Below are 25,520 nucleotides of genomic sequence, written 5' to 3'. Positions count from 1 at the left end.
TGATGCGTTATTTATATGTTTTGTGTTTTCAAGTGTATTGGATGTGAGGGGATGATTTTCCTTCACTCACTCTGGTGAGATAGGGAATGTCATAATTCTCTTTCATCGGGGTGCGCTTCATGTCTATATATATATTCATCTATATGCATGTGTGGTTCTTTGGTGTAGGACATTGTAGGTATTAGTACTAGGTAGGTACAAGGTATTGACTCCACCATGGTTTCAAAGGTCTGAGCATGCCTTATATATCCAATGGTAGTTGAGGAGATAGTTATTGTACCCTAGTTTGACACACAGTTACACTCATGTGAGTGTTGTTAGTCGGTTGTCTTCCCCATCTGGCTATTATGTGAGTCATGGTGCCTTGGTTTGGTCATTTGAGAGTCATCATTTGATCATTCTAGGTTTTGTGTGTTTCCATTTATTTTAATGGTTGTTTAATTTAATGGATGATGTTATCTTATGTTGGAGTAATTAGTTAATTATTATGCTCCATGATTATTGATTTAATTAATGAATGAATTTCTAGATTAAATGGTTAAATGGTTTATTTCATTCTGTAAAGTGGAATTGATATATTTTTGAAATAAATAATTGCCTAGCCATTAAATGTTAAATGTTTATGTTGAAAGGAAGTATTTATGGAAATAGAGATTAATAAAAGCTTTTGTTTTCTTTTCCATTTGACTTTTGCATTTTATTGTTGGAAAAGAATTAATTTTGGGAAAAAGAGAAAATTTGATTGCTTTTTACTTTTTAAAATAATTTAATTTGATTGGATTGAAAACTTTTAACCTAGAAAGTTTAGGTTAAAAAGATATTTTTCCATCTATTCCTTGGGATTCACAGGAAGGAGAAGAGGAGAATTTTGAAGAGAAAATTGGAAAATCATTCTGGAAGGAGGAGATGAAATTCAAATTGGTTTGTAGGGATTGAGATTCTTCCTTCATTTTGTTTACTAGTTTGCTTCAAGGTTGGATAATCTCTTCTTGTTTTTAATTTAAATTTGAATCTTTTAGTTGCTTCTTATGTGTTGAAAATATGCAATATTCCTTATAATTTCATGTGGAATGATAGGAATGAAAGAAAGAATGCATGGGGTTGTTTATTTTGTGAATCCTAAATCATATGGTTGCTTACAGGAAATAAATGGTTCATTTCTCTATCTATTGTGTGTTTTGTTCTTGAAAATCAATTTCTTGTCTTACCTCTTCTTTTTGGAAATGAATGTTTCAGATTGGGTTTGTTGTGTGCATCCTTGTTTCTAAATTGTCAAGAATTGGTTAGCTATTGCTTCCAGTGTGTTTATTTCATCATTTACCTTGCTTGTAAATGTCCTTGAATTTTTGGATTTGGCACAGTATATGTGTTCCCTGAAATAATCTGGAAATCAATCATTCCTTGTGGTTGTTGATTTTGTGGCTTATTGGTTTTAGATTGCTTTGGAAGCATGTGATTTTGTGTTTTACCTTTGGACTTTACCACTCCTGTGATGGGATTGTCTCATCACGTGGGTCGGTAGTGTCTACTACCTGCAGGTACAAAAATTACCGGTCGGCAACACTGCTATGGAGTAGTAGTGCTATCGATCAGTAGGATTGCTATCAGTTGGTAGTAGCACTATCGATCGATAGGATTGCTACTGGTTGGTAGTGGCTGGTACCAGTAGCAGCAGCACTACTAGTCGATAGTATCACTATCGGTTGGTAGTAGTGCTACTAGTCGGAAGTGCCCGCTACTAGCAGTAGCAGCACTACCGGTTGGTAGGGTTGTTACTAGTGATAGCAGTACTACCATTAGGTAGTGCCTGTGGCCCCCGGCAGTGACATTGCCATGGGTTGGTTTGACCCCCACTTAACCCTATTCCTTTACCGGTTAGTTCAATGAAGTTAATTTTTAATAAATGAAATTTATTTTGTGAAGTGGTTTTGGTGTTAGATGATATGGTGAATTTTCATGTGATTTTTATTATGTGGTTAATAAATTTATCAATGGAAATCAAGGCATGGATTACAAATTCAAATTGGTTAATTTGGATATATTCTGGAAATGAATTAAATGCCTATTAGGAATTCATGTTTAACTGGTTGAGAGTTTAATGTGGATTTCATTCTTGATGGAATATTGATTTGGAAATTGATTAGATGTGACTACTGGAAAAGAGTGTTTTATTTAATAAATGATGTTGCTAGTGCTTATTATGTTGTTCTTCTCAAAGATTGTCTGAGTGCAGGCTTAGTGAAATTAGTTGTCCTTGAAAGTGTATATTATGTTATTTTTGGTTTGTGGTTCAGTTGTCATGTGGTGGCATATTTGGGACCTTTGACCAAGTGATATATGTTAGCTTTGTTGTCTTAACCATGTAGTGTCTTTGCATTATGGTTAACCAAGAGTCAGTATGTCCTTTATTGACCACTTGTTTTTGTTAGTGGTGGTTATGGTTTTTGGCTTCGCCATAGGGTCCTTCGGGAGTGACCATGCTTGTTTAGTTTCCTTTGAGAGAGTGGATTTTGCTTGTGAGTTGCATCCAAAGTGGTAGGCACTATGACCCAACGAAAGTCAGATAATAACTGGTAACCTAATGATCTGATTAAGTGGGTAGTTCATAACATTAATAAAGATAATTGTACATTGTGTGTGGGTGAGTGCTTGTACTGAGGCTCATCATTTTGTGAGAAGGCTTGGAATGGAAAACCGACCACCTTTTCTTCATGAAAGGCTGGTAGGGTCCACATGAGAGTTAGGTCGAACTAGAGGTTTGGGAGAGGTTACTAGGACAGTGAGCCAGGACCTATGGAGGTTGTACCATGATATCCATCTTAATCTATGCATTGAAACTCTCTCATTTGGTTCACTTGTGTATTTGTGATGTTGAGTCACCTGGATTTCATAGTCATATTGTGCTATCATGGAGTCATATTGTTTTGTTGACCATGTCATGCGTATGCTTGTTTGAGGGTCCTCAACTACCTCCTAGCATGATGGGGTGATTCCATTTTGGGAATTACATGGTCGGGTGGTAGTGCCACTTCCAATCGGATGTTTGGAATTGTACCTTCATGCGGGGACTGGCTTCATAGGTGTTGTTGTGGTTCATGGCTCATGCTTCATCTCATGTTTGGAGAGTATTGTCATTTCGAGACCTATATGGTCATTGTATCATTGATCTTATGTAACCTTGTATTTGGTTGAGTTGTATCTTTATATGTATATTGAGAAGCCATGTATTGGAAGAGCATTGTAATCCTATGTTGGGATGTTTTTATTAGTTTCCTTTATGATATGTGTATATGCTTATTCAAGTGGAATTATATTCTATCCTTTCAATCTTTCAATGGTGTATTTGTATTTACATATGGCTTTTTATGATCATTGAGTTAATGATGGATTATTAGATTAAACTTAATTGTGGAATTTATCTTATGGATTTAATTCTTCGTTGGTAACCCTTAAGGAATTTTGGTGTAAGTATTTTGCTTGTGTTATTGTGTATGTTGTGTAAATCATCTGAGACCTTCTTGGTTTTGTCGGGTCTTTTACCAGTTGAGGGTAACCCTGTCACTACTTTGACAGCTTCCTTGGTAATTTTATGAATTGCATCTAACCAGAAAAATTCCCCATGAACCCTGCTTAAAACTAACCTAATCACATCCTTGGGAAATTTAGGAATGCCAAGGATCTCTATAAATCCTAGGGTTTCAACAATTTTATGTTCATCTTTTACATTATCGGATTCATCACATATGACATATTTAAACATGGTTTTAATCTCTTCATCTCCTAATTCTTCTATGTTGCAATGGATGTAAATTATGGGGTCTTCAACATAAACAACTCCTTTAGGAATTTGGGAAAAAGAACCTACAGTATCATCTTTCTTTGCTACTTCGAGAACTAGTTGAAATACGGGCCTAGGGAGTTTTATAACCTTGACTACAATAGGGTTTGCTATATATTCAAGTGCAGAGGTGGATGCCATGATAAAAATACATTTTTCTACCTTAGGATGGATGAATGCTGAAATCCTTTGCTTCTTCGCTTGAAATGCCTTTGCTCTGGAGATTTCGCACTCTTTGGGTGTTTGAATTCGTAGTGAAGTAAAATGGAGCTAAAACCACTGATTTATAAGGTTTATTTTGCCATCTACCACACTTAATGTGTGTCGGTTAAGTTGTAACTTAACATGTCTACCGGTGTATAAGTATCTTTCAACTTCTCATCTTTAACCGAGGGAATAATAGCACGTGTCATTAGATTGCCAAACCCTCTAAGTAACTTTCTTCAATTCGATGAAGAACTTCCTGCCAGTGGAGCATTACTCTATCTTGTCGATGGAGTAATACTCTATTATGTCGGTGGGGTGTTGATTGGTTCTACCGGTGGAGGATTATTCCCAATATTTAGATCTTCTTTTCTAATCCATTGTTTTGAGAATTCTTGCTTAACCTCTTCAACTTTTTCTTTCCCTTTCAAGCTAGGACTTTTGTTGTTTGCTAGTGATCCTTTGCTCTGCAAAATTTTGCAATATACCCAATCTTGTTACATGCATAACAAGTTACATTATTCTTCTGAATAGCTTTGCCATAGCCTATGTCGGTTTGAGTTCTGCATTGATTAGATAAGTGTCTGTATCTTCCACAAACATAACATCCTACATTCATTCTGCAATTTTTAGAGTTATGACCAACTTTGTTGCATTTTGAACATTGACCAGTGGGTGTGTTGATGTTCTGATAATTTATAGACCTACATTGATTTTCTCTATGACCATACTTATTATAGTTAAAGCATTTGCCATTGAATTTATAAGAATTAGGTTGCCTTACCGGTTTGCTATGATCCTAAGTGTTTGCAATACCGAAGCTTTCACCAACTTCAAAACTAATCCCATTAGCATCACCATTAGGTTTCTAATTTTTCAACAAGTTACCAAGTTCTTTTGAGCTTTTCTTGAATTTATCTTTGTGCTGATTTGCAGTATCCAATTCTCTTTCCAGGAATTCTTTCTATCTCATGAGTTCATTTGAATCATTCTAAGTATGCATCAGATCTGTCTTCAATAGGTCAATTTCGTAGCTAAGTCTGGTATTCTCATTTGCTGCATCACTTAGTCTTCTAGTCAAATCTTCTTCATTCTTCTTTCTGTCTTCAATTCTTTACAAAATCTCATAGTCATATCTTGCTTTTCATTCTTTGTTGTCATGTTCTCTTGCTTCAGCTTGCCTATCATATCATTAAGAGTTTCCTTTTCATCATTCTCAAATTGCATCTTTTCACAAAGTTGTCTTCTCTTGTTTCTTGCAATGGTGAGATTTTCTTGAAGTGCTTGAATGATATCCTGAGCTTCCTTTAGATCATCTTCAAGTTTGATGTTTTTCAATTTCTCGGTATCATAGTCTGAGAGGGCTTCTTCAAGTTGCTTCATCAGATTCTCCATCTCTACAGGTGTCAAGATCTTCCTCAAGTTGTTAGGCTTTTGAAAATAGAGGACCAAGCTCTGATACCAATTGTTAGGATTCCCACAGATACTGAGAGGGGGGGGTGAATCAATATCTAACCGGTGAATATAATTTCTTAACTTAAAACATGTAGAGCATATTATAACAGTGTATCGGTATGCAAGAAGTAATGCAATAAATAGAAATGAAAGAAACCACATAAGAAACACACCATAACACAATGTTTTAACAAGGAAACCTAGTGTGGGAAAAACCTCGGTGGGATTTGTGACCAACAATATTTTCTTACTAGCCAATAAGAGAATATTACCTACAAAAGGGGGCCTGCACATGTAGGAAGGCCAAGTACCTAGAGTTCACTGCTCAAATGGAAGTCTCACTGACTTACAATGTGGATTATACAAATCCAATAACTTGTACTGCTTTACGATAGCATCTTCAATGCTAGATTCAGTACCGGTTTCTACTCTGTTCTTTACATATACCCCTTAACCTATATTTCGCATTATAGTTCTACCTAATTTCGCCTCACTACCTTATTACAAAATGTCCTATAGTGACTTCTTATATATATAAGTCATTTTACAATGATATCAAGTCGGCTTACAAATTTTATTAAATAATAAACAATATATAATATATCAAAAATCCTATCAGCCTTTGTGCCGGTATGCTTCCTCTCTCTATGTCAGTGCCGGTGTTCTGAGTGTATTCTATTGATGCCCGTGTAATGCCTTGCCGATGCCATAGGATTGTAAGGTTACTATCAATGAGAAAACCTTTAGTCACCTTCAATGTCTCATTGGAGTGTGCATATGCCAACAATCTCCTTCATTCAGTGTTTCCAAATGATCCCAAATAGCTTTAGCAGTAGACCTATCTAATAGTCCCATGATTTGTTGATATGATAATGCACTCAGAAGTGCTTCTCTTGCCTTGCAATCATTTTCTTCATCTTTAGGTTGTGTATCTTTGGAGGAGAAGATATATGCATATCTTAGATAGATATATCATTGGGCTAGTATGAAACATGACATTGCTGATTTTGTGTCAAAGTGCTTGGAGTATCAGTGGGTGAAGGTGGAGCATCAACACCCTAGAGGGATTTTACAACTTAATTTGATACCGGATTGGAAATGGAATATCATTTCCATGGATTTCATTGTAGGGTTGCATGTTTCTTCATGGTGTCATGATGCCATCATGGTCATTGTTGATAGATTGACCAAAGTTTCTCATTTTGTTCCTATTCGATCTTCTTATACAACAACAGTGGTGGCATGAGTCTTCTTGGAAGATGTGGTGAGGTTTCATGGGATCCCAAGGTGGATCATTTCTAATAGAGATCATGTCTTTACCTTAGCCTTGTGGACCTCTCTTCAGCATGCTTTGGGAACCTAGTTGAAATTTAGTTCATATTATCACCCAAAGACCGATGGCAGACTGAGCGTGTGAATCATGTCTTGGAGGACATGCTTCGCATGTATGTTTTGGATCAGCAGTCATGCTAGAAGGAATATTTTTGCCTTGTGGAGTTTGCTTATAACAATGGATATCACAGCTCTATAGGAATTTCTCCCTTCCAAGCATTGTATGGTCATCCTTTCCATACTCCCTTGAGTTGGGATCGGTTGGAGGATACATTGTGTTTAGCACCGGATTTGCTTCATGAGATGGAGCAGCAGGTTGAGCAGATTCGTGGGCATTTGGTTGTTGCGTAGGATAGGTAGAAGAAGTATGCCAATGCCCATAGAGTTGATCAACAATTTTCAGTTGGTGACCATGTGTTCTTGAGAGTGCATCCGTAGAAGAGTCTGATCCATTATGGAAAGGGTTCTAAGTTGGTGCCTCATTTTGTAGGCTCTTTTGACATCCTTGAGAGGATAGGACATACTGCCTACCATCTTGCCTTGCCACAAAGTCTATCCTGCATCCATGTTGTCTTTCATGTTTTTGTTCTTCATCCTTATCATTCTGATGTGACCCATGTGCTTGATTGGAACACTTTGTTGGTCAAGGACAGGCAACTTTCCATGGATCCCATGTGCATCCTTTAACAGCCGTGTTTGACCCTCGAGGGTCATACCGTCGACTAGGTAAGGGTTCTATGGGACCCAAGTGATGAGATCTCAATGACATGGGAGGATGCAACAAAGATGAGAGAGATTTATTCTTATCTGTTTTAGGCTTCTAGGAGTACGCCTAGGCTTGGGGGGCAGGATGTAGTATACATCCTCGATTAGCCTCTTTTTGCATATTTTGATTTACTTCTGTGGCTGTTCAGTGGAACATTATTGTATATTGATTCAGATGTTATGTGATGTTATTTCATGCTTTATCTGGATGTATGGTGTATTCTTTTATGTAGTATCTTAGTGCTTATGTTTAATGTTATTTTATGGACCATTATCATGGACTAACACTTTTACCATACATTGCGTTACATTATTTATATGTTGTGTGTTTGCAAGTGTATTGGATGTGAGGAGATGATTTTCCATCACTCACTCTGGTGAGAAAGGGAACCTCATGATTCTCCTTTATCGGTGTGCGTGTCATGTCTGTGTATATACATTGGTCTATATGCACGTGTGGTTCTTTGGTGCAGGACATTGCAAGTCCTAGTAGCGAGTACGTATGGGGTATTGACTCCACCTGGTTTCACAGGACTGAGCATGCCTTATATATATGATGGGAGTGGAGGAGATAGTTGTTGTACCCTAGTTCAACATGCAATTACACTCATGTTAGTGTTTTCAGTCAGTTGTCTTCCCTGTCTGGTTATTATGTGAGTCATGGTGCCTTGGTTTGGTTATTTGAGAGTCGTCATTTGATCATTCTTGGTTTTGCATGTTTTGGTTTATTTTAATGATTGTTTAATTTAATGGATGATGTTATCTTATGTTGGTGTAATTAGTTAATTATTATGCTTTGTGATTATTGAGTTAATTAATTAATGAATTGCTAGATTAAACGGTTAAATGGCTTATTTCATTTTGTAAAGTATCATTGATATATTTGTGAAATAAATAATTGCCTAGCCATTTAAATGTTAAATGCTTATGTTGAAAGGAAGTATTTATGGAAATAGAGATTAATAAAAGCTTGTTTTTCCTTTTCCATTTGACATTTGCATTTTATTGTTGGAAAAGAATTAATTTTGGCAAAAAGAGAAAATCTGATTGCTTTTTACTTTTTAAAATAATTTAAATTGATTGGATGGAAAAATTTTAACCTAGAAAGTTTAGGTTAAAAAGATATTTTTCCATCTATTCCTGGGAATTCACAGGAAGGAGAAGAGGAGAATTTTGGAGAGAAAATTGGAAAATCATTCTAGAAGGAGGAGCTGGAATTCGAATTGGTTTGCAGGGATTGGGATTCTTCCTTCATTTTGGTTGCTAGTTTTCTTCAAGGTTGGATAAACTCTTCTTGTTTTCAATTTAAATTTGAATCTTTCAGTTTCTTCCTGTGTGTTGAAAATATGCAATATTTCTTGTAGTTTCAAGTGGAATGATAGGAATGAAAGAAAGAATGCCTGGGGTTGTTGATTTTGTAAATCCTAAATCATATGGTTTCTTACAGGAAAGAAATGGTTCATTTCTCTATCTTTTGTGTGTTTTGTTCTTGAAAATCAATTTCTTGTTTTACCTCTTCTTTTTGGAAATGAATTTTTTAGATTGGGTTTGTTGTGTGCATCCTTGTTTCTAAATTGTTATGAATTGATTAGCTATTCCTTCCAGTGTGTTTATTTCATCATTTACCTTGTTGGTAAATTGTCCTTGAATTTTTGGATTTGGTACAGTATGTGTGTGCCAGTGAAATAATCTGGAAATCAATCATTCCTTGCATTTATCACTTTTGTGGCTTATTGTTTATAGAATGCTTTGGAAGAACATGATTTTGTGTTTTACTTTTGCACTTTATCGCTCCCGTGATGGGCGTGTCTCATCACGTGGGTTGATAGTGTCTATTATTCACAGGTAGAAGAACTACTGGTTGGTACCACCACTACACAGTAGCAGTGCTACCGGTCGATAGGACTGCTAACGATTGGTAGTAGCACTATTGATTGGTAGGACTACTACTGGTTGGTAGTGGCTTCTACCGGGTGGTAGTGGCTGCTACGAGTGGTAGCAACACTACCAGTCAGAAGTACCACTACTGGTTGGTAGAAGTGTTACCAGACGGTAGTGGCCACTACTAACGGTAGCAACACTACCAGTCGGTAGGGCTATTACTAGTGGTAGCAATACTACCGGCAGGTAGTGCCTACGACCCCCGACAGTGGCACTGCTGAGGGTTGGTTTGACCCCCACTTAACCTTGTTCCTTTATTGGTTCAAACCGATTAGTGCAATGAAGTTAATTTTTAATAAATGAAATTTATTTTGTGAAGTGGTTTTGGTGTCAAATGATGTGGTGAATTTTCATGTGATTTTTTTTATGTGGTTAATAAATTTGTGAATGGAAATCAAGGCATGAATTAGGAATTCAAATTGGTTAATTTGGATATATTCTGGAAATGAATTAAATCCCTGTTAGGAATTCATGTTTAACCGGTTGAGTGTTTAATGTGGATTTCATTACTGATGGAATATTGATTTGGAAATTGATTAGATGTGACTGCTGGAAAAGAGTGTTTTATTTAATCAATGATGTTGCAAGTGTTTATGATGTTGTTTTTCTCAAATATTGTCTAAGTGTGAACTTAGTGAAATTAGCTATCCTTGCAAGTGTATATTGTGTTATTTTTGGTTTTTGGTTCAGTTGTCCTATGGTGGCATATTTGATGCCTTTGACCAAGTGATATATGTTGGGATTTGTTGTCTTAACCATGTAGTGTCTTTTCCTTATGGTTAACCAAGAGTCAGTATGTCCTTCTTTGTCCACTTGTTTCTGATAGTGGTGGTTATGGTTGTCTGCTTGACCATAGGGTCCTCAGGGAGTGACCATGATTTTTTAGCGTCCTTTGAGAGAGTGACTTTTGCCTAGGGGTTTCACCCAAAGTGGTAGGCATTAGGACCCATCGAAAGTCAGATAATAACTAGCAATCTAATGAATTGATTAAGTGGGTTGTTCTTAACATTAATAATGATAATTGTACCTTGTGCCTGGGTGAGTTCTATTATTGAGGTCCATCATGTTGTGAGAAGGCCTAGAAAGGAAAACTGACCACCTTCTCATCATGAAAGGATGGTAGTGTTTGCATGAGACTTAGTTAGAATCAAAAGTTCGGGAGATGTTACCAAGACAGTGAGCCAGGACAATGACAATATCTCATTTGGTTCACTTGTGTATTTTTTATGAGTCGCATGGATTTTGTGGAGTCATATTGTGTTGTCATGGAGTCATAATTTTTTGTCGACCATGTCATGCTTATGCTCATTTGAGGGTCCTCAGCTATCTCCGAGCATAGTGGGGTGATTCCATTTTGGGAATTACATGGTCAAGTGGTAGTGCCACTTCCCATAAGATGTTTGGATTTGTGCCTTCATGCAGGGATTGGCTTCACATGTGTTCCTATGGTTCGTGGCTCATGCTTCATCTCATGTTTGGAGAGTATTGTCATTTGGAGACCTATGTGGTCATTGTATCATTGATCTTATGTAACCTTGTATTTGGCTGAGTTGTATCTTTATATGTATATTGAGAAGCCATGTATTGGAAGAATATTGTAATCCTATGTTGGGATGTTTTTATCAGTTTCCTTTATGATATGTGTATATGCTTATTGAAGTGGAATTATATTGTATCCTTTCAATCTTTCAATGTTGTATTTGTATTTACATATGGCTTCTTATGATCTTTGAATTAATGATGGATTATTGGATTAACCTTAATTGTGGAATTTATCTTATGGATTTAATTCTTCATTGGTAACCCTTAAGGAATTCTAGTGTAAGTCTTTCTCTTGCGTTATCATGTATGTTGTATAAATTCACTTATGATGTTTATACTTTTAAAAACAAAATTGTTTCACCTTTGTTGTGGGTTTTTCCTTTGGGGTTCCTGGTAGGACATTACAGTTTGGCAAAGGATGGTTTTGTACAGGAAGGTTTGGTTGTTGCGGTTGTGGTTGATCAATGTTTTCACTATTATCCCCATTTTTAACCTAATTGAATGTAAACAATTGAATTTAGTTAACAAATTTGAACAATTTTGTATTTGATTGAAAAAACGTAGTTTTCATGAAAAACACATATTTTGAATGAAAAACAAATAAACATTAAAAAATTACAAAAAATTGAATGAAAATGATGAAAAACACTAAAAATCATACCTTTAATTGGAATTTTTTGCAAATTAGGATCCCAAAATCGAATATCAGGTCCAACCAGATATCAGATTTGCTTTAATTCGCACAACTCATGGATAAACAATAACCCATGGGTTGTCACAATCCTCTTTTATTGTCTCAAAGAAATCTGATATCCGATTTTTATAGTTAAATTATTTTAAAATAATAATATATTACATAATATATTATTACATTATATTATATTATATTATATTATATATTATGTGATACATAATATATAATATAATATAAAAATATATTATATATAATATATAATATAATATAACAATATATTATATATTACATATTATATAATATAATTTGTTTTTTAATTTAAAATTACCTATACAAATCGAATATTTGATTTGCCTAGGTGTTTACCATGCCAAGGTGTATTGACACCTAGGCCAAGAAAAAAGTCAACATGGATTTTCGCATTTTCAGGCAAGTGGAAAAGGTTGTTTTTTTCACATCAACACTTTTTTCCCCCATGATCTTGCACTAACCCATCTATAACTCTATATCACCTCAAACTAGCGTCATATTCACATCATACTTCTAATATATGCAAACATGTCATATTATACCTTCATTCCACTCTCTTTCACATGCATCATAACTCAATTAATCAGTCCAACATATATCCATTATATTATAAATACACTCTATTAGGTTGGTTTAAAGTTGTAGCATGTATAGTTAAATTATTTTAAAATAATAATATATTACATAATATATTATTACGTTATATTATATTATATTATATTATATATTATGTGATACATAATATATAATATAATATAAAAATATATTATATATAATATATAATATAATATAACAATATATTATATATTACATATTATATAATATAATTTGTTTTTTAATTTAAAATTACCTATACAAATCGAATATTTGATTTGCCTAGGTGTTTACCATGCCAAGGTGTATTGACACCTAGGCCAAGAAAAAAGTCAACATGGATTTTCGCATTTTCAGGCAAGTGGAAAAGGTTGTTTTTTTCACATCAACACTTTTTTCCCCCATGATCTTGCACTAACCCATCTATAACTCTATATCACCTCAAACTAGCGTCATATTCACATCATACTTCTAATATATGCAAACATGTCATATTATACCTTCATTCCACGTTCTTTCACATGCATCATAACTCAATTAATCAGTCCAACATATATCCATTATATTATAAATACACTCTATTAGGTTGGTTTAAAGTTGTAGCATGTATATGTTGGCCATTGCGTGGAATTGATTATGTGTTGCATTGATGTTTTGTCATTGATGTCAACACTATTTGTTTGGATGTTTTACCAACACCCTTCTGGTCCCGGTAGGTTGAGTGGTTTTTGGTTAACATGGATCAGGCATGATTTGGTTAAATCTAGTATAATTTGGTGATGGAATTGACTTGTTCATAATGTTGGTATTTTGGATATGTTGATTTGGTTTTGTCATTGATGTCAACACTTGTCAACACTTATCAACACTTGGAGAGCTTTGGTTATCTTCACCGGCATGTTCAGTGACTTATGCACAATCACCGGTATTTGGTTCACTGACAAGTTATATTGTTCATTGGCACTTGGAATGACTTGGAGATTACTTGGCTATGTCGAAGACATTGTTTGGACACTTTGTTTTGCTGATTTGTTCATTGGTTTATTCGGGTTTGCATATTTACTGTTACTGACAAATAGGTCCAGATTATGCACCGACACGTATATCTATTCCAGATCAGCATGACATGTAATGAAGATGATTTGTTGTTATTATAAATGCATTGAGCCGACATGACACATCGCATATTGATTTATTTGTAGTTGATTTGATTGTAATATGTTTAGTAAGATGACCTACTCATTTGGTCTTAGATTATGGTATAAATGTAAAACCTTATTTGTGAGATTGACATAGGATTATGGTGAGGATTATAATAAGGTATATGCGAATATAAGAAGAGCTATACACACATACATCATTCAAGATTGAACGAAGGTTTGAAGAAGGCGAATCAAAGCTTAACCAGTACTAAATCTAGCATATGAAGATGCTATTTTGAGCAGTAAATTATCATTGGATTTAACCATCCAATTGTAGTCAGTTTGACTTCCATTTGTGATTGAGCAGTGAGCTCTAGGCAATTGGCCTTTCAGCATGTGCAGACTCCATATTGTACACACATACTATCTACAGTAGTATCATCTAATTGTGGGTAAGGTTTCCCACCATGGTTTTTCCCCTTACAAGGTTTCCATGTAGAAATATTTTTGTCATGTGTTGTGGATGTTATTGTCTTTCTATTTCATGCATTAAACTTTACCGGTACTACAATTAACTATTAAAATTGTCTACTGACATAAAGGTTGGTTTACCGATATTAAGCATTGAGATTGGTTAAGTTAGTTTTGGTTTGAATTTATTGGACAACTAATTCACCCCCCCTCTTAGTTATCTCTAGGGCATAACAATTGGTATCAGAGCATATTTCTATTTTTGCAGAAGTCTAATAGCTTGAGGAGATCCAATGTCTTCTAACTATTTCAGGAAGGATAGTCTGAAACTTGATGGAACCAACTATGGCATATGGAAGATCAGGATGGAGACACATTTGAATTGCATTGGAAAGGACACATGGGATGTTACAAAGAATAGATATGTTGCTCCTACTCAAGGTCAACCTATTCCACAAACCTTGGCTAAAGATGAGGAAAACAATTGCAAAGCAAGAGAAGCACTTTTGAGCGCATTGCCAGATCAACAAATCATGATATTGTCAGATAGATCTACTACTAAATCTATTTGGGATAGATTGGAAACTTGTAATAAAGGTGATACCACAATCAAAATTGCAAAACTTGAATGCTTCTCGATCAGGTATGAAAATCTGAAAATGGAAGAGGATGAAAGGATTTCTTCTTTTATGGAAAGAGTAAATGAATTTTTTTTGGGTATACAATGTTGTGGAGGAACCTTAAGTAAACATGAAATTGTTTCTAAAGTTTTAAGAGCTTTGCCATCGGCATATAAAATGAAAGTAACTACTATAAATGAATTGAGAACAATGCCTAATGTATCAGTATCTAGAGATACTTTGGTTGGAAAACTTTCATCTTTTGAACTTGAGGAATTTGGTCCTATTGCTACTATAGAGATAGATTTAGCTTTCAAGGCATCATCATCATCATTTGATAAATCTTATTGGAAAGCCTTTTATGCAAGAGAAGTTGAAGAAATTAGGAAGGAGAATGAAGAATTGGAAGAGCTTGAAGCACTATTTGCAAGGAAAATGCCTAAAGGTCTAGTTGAAAGTAAGTATGAAGGTAAAGAACCCTTTAAATGTTTTAACTACAATAAAATTGGTCATATGGCATCTAGGTGTCCTGATAGACATGCAAGATTGAAAGAAGAAGCTAAAAGAACATATAAGCCTCACCCTGAATATCAGATATACAAATTTAAGAAGAATAGAGACAAATCTTGTTACCCTGCTGATGAAGGAGTTACTGATCATTCTGATGAGAAACCAAAAGACAATGGATGGGTTTTTGTTGCTATAATAGAAGATCAACTGGCACCTACTGTTCACCTGGTAGAGCAGGCCTTGACAACTAAAATTGTAAACAAGGATGAATGGATCATTGATTTTGGATGTTCACATCATATGACTGGAGATAAAAGTAAATTTTTAACCTTTCAGGAATACAATGGAGGTCTAGTGATATTTGCAAATGATAAATCTTGTTTGATCAAATGAAAAGGTACTATATATTTCGATGGTAAGCACAATACTGATAATGTTTACTATGTTGAAGGTTTGAAGCATAATCTTTTGAGTGTTGGTCAATTAGTTACGAAAGGATTTTAGTTACAATTCAAGAATGGTAAATGCAAAATCATGAACAAAACTGGCTTAGAAATTGCAACGGGTAATCAAACTAGAGGTAATATCTTTCATTTGAAAAACAATGAGAAGACATTATTGATTGCACATATTAATGAAAATTGGCTATGGCACAAGAGACCTTGTCATGTAAATTTTGACTGCATTGTGAAAATCACTACAACTAAGGTAGTAAGAGATTTATCTAAGATTGTTAAACCTCACAATCCAGTATGTAAGGAATGTCAATTTGTAAAGCAAGTTGGAGCATCTTTTAAGAGCATTCTAGAAAAATCCAATAATGTTCTTGAATTAATTCATAATGATTTATGTGGTCCAGCAAGAACTAGAAGTTTACAAGGAGATAGGTATTTTATGCTAATCATTGATGACTATTCTAGAATGTGTTGGGTTACTTTTCACAAGGAGAAATCAGAAGCTTTTGGGAAATTCAAACTATTCAAGGTGATGGTAGAGAATGAAACCAGTAATAAAATAAAATGCTTGAGATCAAATCAAGGAGGTGAGTTCACATCTAAGGAATTTAATACATTTTGTGAATTGAATGGAATTAAGAGACAACTATTTGCACCCTAGACACCCCAACAAAATGGAGTTGTGGAAAGGAAAAACAAAACTATTTTGGATGTAGCTAGAAGTATGTTATCAGAAGCAAATCTACCTCATGTATATTGGATAGAAGCAGTGAGTACAATGGTTTATGCATTCAACAAAGTTCACATTAAAGGTGAAATGGGTAAGACTCCTCATGAACTATGGTTTTGTAATACTCCTACTCTTAAATATTTTAGAATATTTGGAAGTAAATGTTATATCAGAAGAGATGAGTATATTGGCAAATTTGATCCTAGAAGTGGTGAAGAAATATTTCTTAGCTATTCATCTAAAAGTAAGGCATATAGATGTTTTAATAAGAGATTGCATAAAATTATTGAGAGTACAAATATGGAGATTGATGAATAGTTTAGAGGTAATAGAAGGTACATGGACTCTGAATTGGCAATAGAGATAATATCAAATGAACCTACAATGAATACATCGATATAAAATGTTGATCCAGTCACATCGGCATCATCTAAAAATTCCATAGTGATTGAAGAACAACAGGAAGTAAAAACACCCCCGTATGTAAGATTGAATCACTTTGAAAATTGGATAATTGGGAACAAGTATCAAAGTGTTATGAGTAGAGGAAGATTGGCAAATGAAGAGGTATGTCTTATTTCTCAAATTGAACTAGCATCAGTTAATGAGGCATGTGAAGATAAATATTGGATTAAAGCTATGCAAGATGAATTGTAACAAATTGAAAAGAATAATACATGGACATTAGTTCCCCAACCTAAAGACAAAAATGTAATTGGAACTAAATGGGTATTCAGAAATAAACTCAATGAAGATGGTAAGGTAATCAGAAAAAAAGCAAGACTAGCGTGTAAAGGTTATTCATAGAAAGAAGGAATTGATTATAATGAAACCTTTTCACCGGTATCTAGAATTTAGGCAGTCAGATTATTCTTAGCTTTTGCAGCACACAAGAACTATAAAGTATATCAAATGGATGTTAAATGTGCATTTCTGAATGGTGATCTTGAAGAAGAAGTTTACATTGAAAAACCTAATGGATTTTCATTAATAGATGACAAAGATACGATTTGCAGGTTAAGGAAAGCTTTGTATGGACTAAAGCAAGCTCCTAGAGCTTGGTATGCTAGATTGGACAAATATCTTTTAAAGATTGGTTTCACTGAAGGTAATGCTAACAAAAACTTATATTACAAAGTGACTAATGATGAAATCTTAGCTATTGAAGTTTTTGTTGATGATATAATCTTTGGAGGAGAAGATGGGTTATGCAAAGACTTTTCTAAAAAGATGCTGGAAGAATTTGAAATGTCTATGATTGGGGAGATAAAATTCTTTTTAGGATTGTAGATTTCATAGACTAATAAAGGTATATTCTTATGTCAATAAAAGTACTTGAAGGAATTACTAAATAAATTTGGCATGGAAAAATCTAAACTGGTAAGCACACCTATGACTATAACTGATAAACTATCATTAAAGGATGAATCAACACCTGTTAATCTGGCTAGGTACAAGTCTATGATAGGAGGTTTACTGTATTTGACACAAACAAGACCTGATAGTATGAATGCAGTATGTATTGTTTCAAGATTTTAGAGTAATCCTAAAGAAAATCGTGAATCAACAGTGAAAAGGATTTTCCGGTATCTACAAGGCACTACAAATCTTGGCTTATGGTATCCTAGAGATGAAAACTTTGATTTATGTGCATACACAGATGCAAATTGGGTAGGAGATGTAGATGACAGAGAAAGTACCACTGGTGGAGCATTTTTTCTTAGTAGCAGATTAATTTATTGGTTGAGAAATAAAAAGAGTTGTACATCTTTATCAACAACAGAATCAAAATATGTTGCAGCAACAACTAATTGTACACAAGTATTATGGATCAAGCAAATGTTGAAGGACATAAAGGTAAAATGGAAGTAACCTATAACTATTTACTGTGATAATATGGCAACAATTGATATATCTCAGAATCTGGTACTTCACTTAAAAACTAAACATGTTTCTATCAAATTAAATTTTCTAAAAGAGAATGTTGAAGCAAAAGAAGTGAAATTGGTTTATGTGAATAATAAAGAGTAGATTGTAGATATTTTTACTAAGCCTTTGCCTAAGGAAAAATTTGAATATCTCAGAGAGCAGCTTGGGGTTATACCCCCACCGGTAGAGACTTAGACAGTTGATGTTTTTCATAAACTGACAAAATTAATAGAGACATCTTTTTCTGGCTTTGATGAGGAGAGCTACTTCTCAGGGGAAGTAGTTGGTTAAATTGATGAGTTGGTATTTTTTAATATGTTTTGAATCTAGTTTTTGTATTGCTTTGGTATTTGATGTCAAAGGGGGAGAGATATCTATGGAAAAACACATTATCTTTTGGGGAGAGATTGTTATCATTGTTAGAGAGATTATTACTCTCTGTATCTGTATTTTGATTTTTGGTTAATGATCTTTTTGGGAGATTGTTGGTTTTTGGTTTTTGACATTTCTATTTTGGCACTTTGATGGTTTTTCCATCTTGTGTTGCCATCAATGTCAAAGGGGGAGATTGTTGGTATTTTGAATATGTTGATATGGTTTTTTCATTGATGTCAACACTTGTCAACACTTATCAACAGTTGGAGATCTTTGGTTATCTTCACTGGCATGTTCGGTGACTTATGCGCAGTCTACAAAATTTGGTTCACTGACAAGTTACATTGTTCACCAACACTTAGAATGACTTGGAGATTACTTGGTTATGTCGAAGAAATTGTTTCGAAACTTTTTTTTGGTGATTTGTTCATTGGTTTGTTCGGGTTTGCATATTTGTTGTTACCGGCAAATAGGTCTAGGTTATGCATTGACAAGTATATCTATTCCAGATCAGCACGACACATCATGAAGATGATTTATTGTTATTGTAAATGCATTGAGCCAACACGATGTATCACATATTGATTCATTTGTAATTGATTTCATTGTAATATCTTTAGTAATCCCACCTACTCATTTGGTCTTAGATTATGGTATAAATGTAAGATCTCATTTGTGAGATTGACATAGGATTGTGGTGAGGATTATAATAAGGTATATGCAAATATAAGAAGAGATATGCATGTAGACATCATTCAAGATTAAAGGAATGTTTGAAGAAGGCAAATCAGAGTTTAACCGATACTGAATCTAGCATATGAAGATGCTATTTTGAGTAGTACATTATCATTGGATTTAACCATCCAATTGTAGTCAGTGTGACTCCCATTTGTGATTGAGCAGTGAGCTCTAAGTAGTTGGCCTTTCTGCATGTGCAGACTCCACATTATACACACATACTATCTGTTGTAGTATCATATAATTGTGGGTAAGGTTTCCCACCATGGTTTTTCCCCTTACAGGGTTTCCACGTACAAATATATGTGTTATGTGTTGTGGATGTTATTGTCTTTCTGTTCCATGCATTAAATTTTATCGAGACTGCAATTAACTATTAAAACTATCTACCAACATAAAATTTGGTTTACTGGTATTAAGCATTGAGATTGGTTAAGTTAGTTTTGGTTTGAATTTATTGGACAACTGATTCACCCCCCACTCTCAATTGTCTCTGGGACCTAACATATAATGCTTGTACTCATATTTGGTTAGTTAGTTTCAGTCTGGTAATTGGATGCTATCCTTCTTACATAGAAGATTGGTTTTTGTTTCCGGTGAGGGTTTCACAGGCATATCTTTTGGTGGAGATTTTTTATGCATTGCATAATTGATGTTCATGCAACTTCTAATGGAGTTTCCAGATGCTTTTGGTAATCTTGTTCGAGACTTGGCATTTGGAGATCATTGCTGAAGCGTGTGAACCTATTATTGGTCCCCATTGATCTAGGTTATGGACCGACATTAATGTAACGTGTGAACAATAATTATTATTATATTTCTAGGATGTCTTACGTGTTGGATATTATTTGTTTTAGTCTAAAGCCAATATGGTTTGTAATAATGTAATTGGTTTATTGTCTGGTAGCCAATCTGATTGTGTATGGTTGAGGGTTTATATAAATAAGATCTAATATCTCATTGTAGATCATTATGGTTATTTTAAGAGGACATGGTCAAGAAATGTAGTGAGCGAATATTGTAATATCATTTAAATAGAGGAGTTGGTCGATCAATAAAGATAGAATTAGGTTTGTAAGAGGATTTAGTCCTCCGATATTGAGCTTAACCATAATTGTACTTAGGCATAATAGATGCTATCTTTTGCAGTTCAACACTTCTCTGGATTGCAGTCTAGATTTGTATGTAGTCAGTGAGACTCCTTTTGTGAAGAGCAGTGTGCTCTAGGCTGATGGCCTTCCTGCAAGTGTAGGCCCCTTCATTGTAAATTCACATACTTACTACAGAAGTATCATATAACTATGGGTAGGATTCCCACCGTGGTTTTTCATTTACGGGGTTTTCCATGTACAACTCTTGGTGTTATATGGATGGATTTTATTTCGTGATTATTGTTTATGCTTAATTGGATTAACTTCTATTACGATATTATTGTTTTGAATTGATAATGATTTCAGTAATCTGTGAAGACTGATTCACTCCCCCTCTTAGTTTTCTTCTAGTTATTTGAACTGTCTAACAATTGGTATCAGATATTTGGTCCTCTCTATAGAAAGCTTAACCGCTTGAGGAAGATCCTATGGTGACTAATAGTTCAAGTTCATCTAGTTCTTTTGGAGCTATTTTTTGAAGGGATAAAATGAGACTTGAAGGAACAAATTAAACAATATGGAATATTCAAATGGAGACTCATCTGAGATGTCTTGGCAAGGATATTTTTTAGATTACAAAGAATGGTGTCATACCCTATAATCCGAGATCTAGAAATCCTCCTTTGAAAAACATAGACAAGAAGCTTGAGAATGATTGTAGAGAAAGATAAGCCCTCTTGTGTGTAATTTCTGATCAATAAATTATGGGATTAATAGACAAATCATCTAGAAAGGTTAGATGGGATAAATTGTAGACCCTTAATGAAGATGACCCTATAGTGAAGATTTCTAAACTTGATGGTTACCGAGTGAGATATGAAATTCTAAAGATGGAAGAAGATGAAAGGATTGTTGCATTAATGGAAAAAGTAAATGAGATTTTTATGAGAATTCAATGTTGTGGTGGAACTCTGAGCGAAGATGAGATTGTTTCTAAAGTCCTGAGAGCTCTACCACTAGCTTAAAAAATGAAGGCTACTACTATTAATGAGTCAAGAACAATGGCTAATACATCTATCAACAGAGATACTTTGGTTGGGAAACTATCTACTTTTGAGCTTGAGGAATTTGGACCTTCTCGAGCTATGAAAACTGAACTTGCTTTTCATGCATCTACATCTACAACTGGAAAGCAAGATTAGAGAATTTTATATGAAAAATAATTAAATATATGAAGGGAGAAGATGAAGAGCTTGAGCAACTTGAAGAACTATTTTCTATAAGAGTATGAAAAGGACCACTAGGAAGTAAGTATGAAGGAAAATCACCTTTTAAATATTTTGCATGTAATAAAATTTGTCATTTTGCATCTAGATGTTCTAAACAGAATTTAAGATTTGAAGAAAGAGAAGAAATCATTTAAGCATAATCAAAAAAAGTTTAGATTCAAGAAAAAAAATTATGCTACATAGCGGATGAGGAAGGTATTACTAATTGAGATGATGAGTAGGTAGAAGATTCTACTAGTGGTTCTAACAATGGGAAATAATGGGTATTCTTGGCTATCAAGGAAGATGATCCAACACTAGAAGAGAATGTGCCAGAGGAGAAGGCACTTGCTACTAAAATTGAGGATACGGATGAATGGGTAATTGAGAGTGGTTGTTCACATCATATGACTGGAGATAAAGGAAATATTTTGTCTTTGCAAGAAATTGATGGTGGATTAGTTAGATTTGCAGAAGATAAGGTATGTATGATTAAGGGAAAAGGAAGTATAACATTGAATGGTAAGAACAATACTAACAATGTTTATTATGTTGAAATTTTGAAGCATAATCTTTTGAGTGTAGGACAATCAGTAGATAAGGGATTTCAATTATAGTTCAAGAATGGAAAATTCAAAATAATTAATAGATTGAGCTTGGATAATGCAGCCAGTATGCAGACAAATGGTAACATATTTAATTTGAAATCCGGCAAGAAGACATGTTTGATTGCTGAAAGTTGGTTATGGCATAAAAGGCTGTGTCATGTAATATTTGATTGCATTGTGAAGATCAGTTCAACTAAGCCTATTAGAGATATACCTAAGATTATGAAGCCCTATAATCCGGTATGTAAAGAATCTCAAATGGGTAAACAGGTCAAAACCTCTTTTAGAATTATACAAGATAAATGAAATGATGTTCTTGGTCCTATTCATATTGATTTATGTAGTCCTTCTAGAGTTAAAACTTTTCATGGTGATAGATATTTCATGCTAATCATTGATGACTATTCTAGAATGACGTGGGTTACTTTTTTGAGAGAAAAATATGAAGCATTTGAAAAGTTTAAAATCTTTAAGTCTAAAGTGGAAACTAAGACATGATTGAAGATTAAATTTTTGAGATTAGATCATGGTGCAGAATTCATATCCAGTTAGTTTAACAACTTTTGTGACAAGCATGTTATCAGAAGACAAATTTCTGCTCCCCAAACACCTCAGCAGAATGGAGTTGTGGAAAGAAAAAATGTAACTATCTTGGATGCTACTAGAACAATGATGGAAGAAAATCTACCTTATATCTATTGGAGAGAAGCAGTTAATACAACGGTTATACATTTAAAAGAGTACATATGAAATGAGAAACTGATAAGATGCCTTATGAATTATGGTTTGGCAATACAACTACAGTTAAGTATTTTAGGATCTTTGGTAGTAAATGTTATATTAAGAGACATGATGCTATTGGTAAATTTGATCCTAGAAGTGATGAAGGCATATTTCTTGGTTACTCTAATGAAAGTAAAGCATATAGATGTTATAACAAGAGATTGCTGAGAATAGTGGAGAGTGCTAATGTCAAAGTATATGAGCTAAGCAAAAGTCAAATGAGAATTCATGAGAAGGAACCAATAGTGGAAATGATTATATCTGAGCCGGTAGCACTTTTATCAGAATAGAGAGTTGAACCAGTTACTCCAACAACATAAAAAAACTCTACTGTAATTGAAGAATAGGGAAGAGGAACAAAGAGTCAAAAGACTCTTAGGTATGTGATATTGAATCATTCTTAAGATCAAATCATTGGGGATAAGAGCAATGGAGTGATGACAAGAAGAAGATTAGAAACTAATGAGGTATGTTTAATTTCACAAGTTGAACTTGTATCAATAATTGAGGCATGTAAAGGTGAATTTTGGTCAAAAGATATGGAAGATGAATTAGATCAGATTGAGAAAAATAACACATGGACTTTGCTTCCCCCACCTAAAAATGAAAATGTTATTGGAACTAAATGTGTTTTTAGGAATAAATTGAATGAGGATGGTAAAGTTATAAGGAATAAGGATAGATTCATTTGTAAAGGATATTATTAGAATGAAGGAATTGATTATGGAGAAACTTTTGCACTTGTAGCTAGGATTGAAGCTGTAAGATTATTTCTTGCCTATGCTACTTATAAAAACTACAAGGTTTATTAGACAGATGTTAAATGTGCATTCTTGAATGGGGATCTTGATGAGGAAGTTTATATTGAGAATCCTGATGGTTTTCCACTATCAGATGATAATGATATGGTTTGAAGGTTAAGGAAAGCTTTATGTGGATTGAAACAAGAACCTAGAGCTTGGTTTGCAAGGTTGGATAAATATCTTTTGAAGCTTGGTTTTACTAAGGGAAGTACTGATAGTAATTTATATTATAAAATCATTGATGATGATATACTAATTATTAAAGTATTTATTGATGACATTATTTTTGGAGGTGAACACAAGTTATGCATAGAATTTTCTAAGAATGTGGAGAAAAAATTTGAGATGTCTAGGATTGGTGAGATGAAAATTTTCTTAGGTTTGTAGATTACTCAAATTGACAAAGGTTATTTTATCTGTCAAAATAAATATGCTAAGGAATTATTGAAGAAATTTGGTATGGGAGATTCTAAACCAGTAAGTACACCTATGGTTACAAGTGAGAAATTGATAAAGAAAGATATTTCTACATCGATAAATCCTACAAGATACAAATCTATGATTGGAGGTCTACTTTATTTAACTCATACAAGACCTGACATTATGAATGTTGTTTTTATTGTTTCAAGATTTCAGAGAGATCCTAGAGAAAATTATGAGATGGCAGTAAAAATGATTTTTAGATACTTACATGGTACATCAGGATATGGTTTGTGGTACCCTAAGGATGATAACTTCACTTTATGGGCATATACAGATGCTGACTAGGCTAGAGATGTTGATGACTAGAAAAGTACTTTTGGTGGAGCTTTCTTTCTTGGAAAGAAGATGGTTTCATGGATCAACAAGAAATAATCATGTACTTCTTTATCTACTACTAAAGCTAAGTATGTTGTCACTGCTATTAATTGTACACAAGTTTTATGGATGAAGCAAATGTTGAAGGATATAAAGATGGATTTTGATGCACTGGTAGTTATTCACTATGATAACTATGTTGCTATTTATATATCAAAGAATCTGGTATTTCACTTTAAGACAAAGAACATATCTATCAAGTATAACTTTTTGAAGGATAAGGTGGAAGAAAATGAAGTTAAACTGGTTTATGTGAACACTAAAGAACAAATTGCAGATATTTTCACTAAACCTTTATTCAAGGAGTCTTTTGAATACCTAAGAGATAGATTGGTGGTTTTTGCCCCTCCGATAGAGACTTGATTGATGTGGTTTGGCATCAGTCCAGTATGTATTGTTAAATATACTATTCACTCTAACACTGATGCGGGATGCTACTGCTAAGGGGGAGTAGTCAGCTTTGAGATTCAGAGGCTTATGTTTTTGCTTTGATATTTCAGTTAGATTTTTGGTATTGATGTCAAAGGGGGAGAGATACTGATGTGAAAAAGACAAAAAAAGGAGAGAAAAATCATAAGGGTAGAAACATTGATATTCAAAGCTATATGCGGGAGATTGTTGGTTGTCTTCCATAGGGGGAGACTTGTTAGGCATTTCTTAGTACTTAGATGTTTTTCACACCTAGTATTGCCATCCATACCAAAGGGGGAGATTGTTGGCCATTTGGTGGAATTGATTGTGTTG

This window comes from Cryptomeria japonica, chromosome 3 (assembly GCF_030272615.1).
Source record: "Cryptomeria japonica chromosome 3, Sugi_1.0, whole genome shotgun sequence".
NCBI lineage: Eukaryota > Viridiplantae > Streptophyta > Pinopsida > Cupressales > Cupressaceae > Cryptomeria > Cryptomeria japonica.
The sequence above is the reverse complement of the archived record's forward strand: the minus strand, read 5'-3'. Positions refer to the sequence as shown.